Source organism: Petaurus breviceps, unplaced genomic scaffold (assembly GCF_028583685.1).
Source record: "Petaurus breviceps papuanus isolate PSGF00001 unplaced genomic scaffold, PetGlider_PUasm1.0 229, whole genome shotgun sequence".
Lineage (NCBI taxonomy): Eukaryota > Metazoa > Chordata > Mammalia > Diprotodontia > Petauridae > Petaurus > Petaurus breviceps.
The window spans coordinates 10,970,818-10,973,834 of NW_027185903.1; positions in this window are offsets into that span (position 1 = coordinate 10,970,818).

Sequence of the window (3,017 nt, forward strand, 5' to 3'; positions counted from 1 at the left end):
TATTAACCTAGTATTTGATATTCCAGAAAGGGCAAATTACTCAAGAAAGAACTCTGCATTTAATAAAATCTTTGTACTATGAACCAAAAAATTGAGATTTAAAATGTTAATATTGGGGCGGCCAGGTAGCACAGAGACTAAGAGCACCGGCTCCAGTGTCGGGATGACCTGGGGATCCAATCCCGGGCTCAGATACTTAGCACCACACGCAGAATAACTGGCTGTGTAACCTTGAGCAAGTTACTTAACCCCGATTGCTTTAAAAAAAATAAAATGTTAATATTAACCATTAAATAGTTAAATTTATAATTTTATGATATGTGATTTAATAATTAAGATTATAGTCAAAATCATACATACAAGCAAAAATTATTGACATGTGGGGAAATATATGGGGAAGAGATGCATTTTTAAACCAAATGAGGAATAGAAACAATTACAGGAGATAAAATAGATAACTTTAATTATACAAAGATCTTCTGCATAAACAAAATTAATACACCTAGAATAGGAGAAGCAATAAAGAATAAAAATCTTTCTATTAGAGTTTTCTGATAAAATTTTGGTATCTGTGTTACCAACCACACTAGAAAACAGTGGGCTGCTAGCACAGTTCCTTTGATCTGCTTTTGTAAAAAAAAAAAAAAGACAGCTTTAAAGGGGCTAACAATCTTATTTTAATTAACAGGCAGATGAGTACAGGTAAGAATAAATAAGTGAGTTTCCAAGAAAGAATCCAATGGACAGGTTTCCAACTGCCTAAACAGAGTAAATAGATACCTAATCTCCAGAACAGGAAGCACCAACATCTGGGTTCAGGTACAGGCAGAGGCTCTTTGACAGTGGCTACTCAGAGTTTCATCTGGCCAAATCACAAAAAAACATTCTTCCCATCAGTGAACCCCAAAGTAAAATGCCAATCTCCCAATATATATATATAGTTTACAACTAATAGGTTTAGAACCAGAAGGCATCACAAACCATGTGACTCAGTGCCTAATTGTCCCAGTGCCAAAAGGTGTGAAAGCCTTCCTGCAAGCAAGCTTCCCTTAAGCAAGCTTCTCTTTAGGCAAGTTCCTCCCCTGACCCAACACAATAAAAATCTCCTTGAATCACCTGATGGGCTCTATGTGACTCAGGATGTGTCACAGCTGTGAATTGAACGTAAGTTCAAAACAACAAGATATCTGTGATTGAAATATCTGAGTACCTTTAAACCTGGGAATGCAGCCCATATTCTAGGGGTAAAAGGAACACATATGGTCACACAGGCCTATTAATAGACAGGGGATATTTTATATTCCATTAACCCTACAGTACCCAAGCTATGTAAATATTTGACAGAGAAACATAAAGCCAAAAACTGTTCCCAGTAGACATAAGTATCCAAAGGATATGAACAGTTCTCAAAAGAAGAATAATTATAAAAAATCAAATGGCAGCATGCTCCAAATCACTAATAATAAGACAACATTGAGGTTTCACCTTATGCCTTGCAAAGGGTCAAAGATGACAAAAGATGCGTATAGTCAATATTTGAGAGGTGAGAGGAAGAGAGGAAAACTAATGTATTGTTGGTTGAGCTGAGAATCAGCGTCAAATTTATTTTGATTTGGAAAGCAATTTAGAATTATTCAAATAAACTAACAAAAATGTCCATATTCTTTAACCTCAAGATTTTGTTTCTAGGTTTATACTTCAAGGGGGCCATTGATAAGAAGAAAGTCCCCTTATACAATAAAACATTTATAGTCGCACTTTTTCTGATGACAAAGAATTGGAACCAAAATTGATGGCCTATCAATTTAAGAATGGTAAAACAAATTGTGGTATATGAATAGAGTGGAATATTACTGTGCTATAAGGAATGGCATGTTATGGAGATAGAGGAGGGGGAGAATACTGGCATAAATTATGATAAAGCAAAACAAGAGATACCCACTAAAACATTTTTAAAAAGAAGTTCTATGGACTGATGAATCCATTTATCTCAATAAGACAGACCAAGGGTGAGGTAATTCCAGTAAGACTTTGAAGATTTGTAGGAGCCACTGAAACTTATAAAATTACTTCAATCTTGACAAAGAACTCTTGTAAATGATAAAGCACTATACAAATGTGAGATATATTAGTTTGGGAATCACTAGCCAAGGGTCACACACTTAGAAAATCAAAGTTGGAAAGATTTTAGCAATGCTATAGAGTTTGACCTGCTCATTTTGCAAATAAGTCAAATAAGATTCGTGGAGGTTCTGGAGTTACTCAAGGTCATACAAGCAGTACAGAACAAATCTGACATTTGGAACCAGGTTTTTTCAACTCCCAAACAAGTGGTTTTCTTTTTTCAACCATACCAAGCTTCTTTTAAATGAACTAATTAACGAAAGACTTCATGACCATGAGTGAAATTATTTTGTAAAATAAACAATAACCTCATTAAATTTGATTCATAAGATTGTTTCTATTGTGAATTTGACTCAATATTCATTATTTACTTTGCTGTTTGCCAGTTAAAACATATGCATCTATACTAATCTTTCTCCATAGAGCTTTTCTCTATTGCTACTCCTAAATAACTTGATAAAGTCATAAAATCCTGCCCAGTCTGCTCACTATGAATTCATGACAACTATCTTGACAAAATGTTTAATCTAAACTCCTTGGAGTCAGGGACTCTTTCATTTTGCTTTATATTTTCAGTCTGAACAATGCCTTTCATTAAAAGGGCACTTAAACACTCTGCTGAACTGAATTCAATTATTCACATCTTCAACACCTACATATAGAATACAAATAAAATTCTTAATTCTTTAAACAAAGATAAAGCACATTTGTCTTTTATTAAATACTCTTATAAATTATCATGTGAAGTATAATATGTAAAAACAACAACAACAAAATGTGTAACATAGTGTCCAGAGAAAGAATGGTGGAGTTAAGAAGTCTTGGGTCCAGGTCCCATTCCTGAGCTATACTGGTTTTATCATCCTGGGTACTGCTCTTCTCCATCTTCCAGT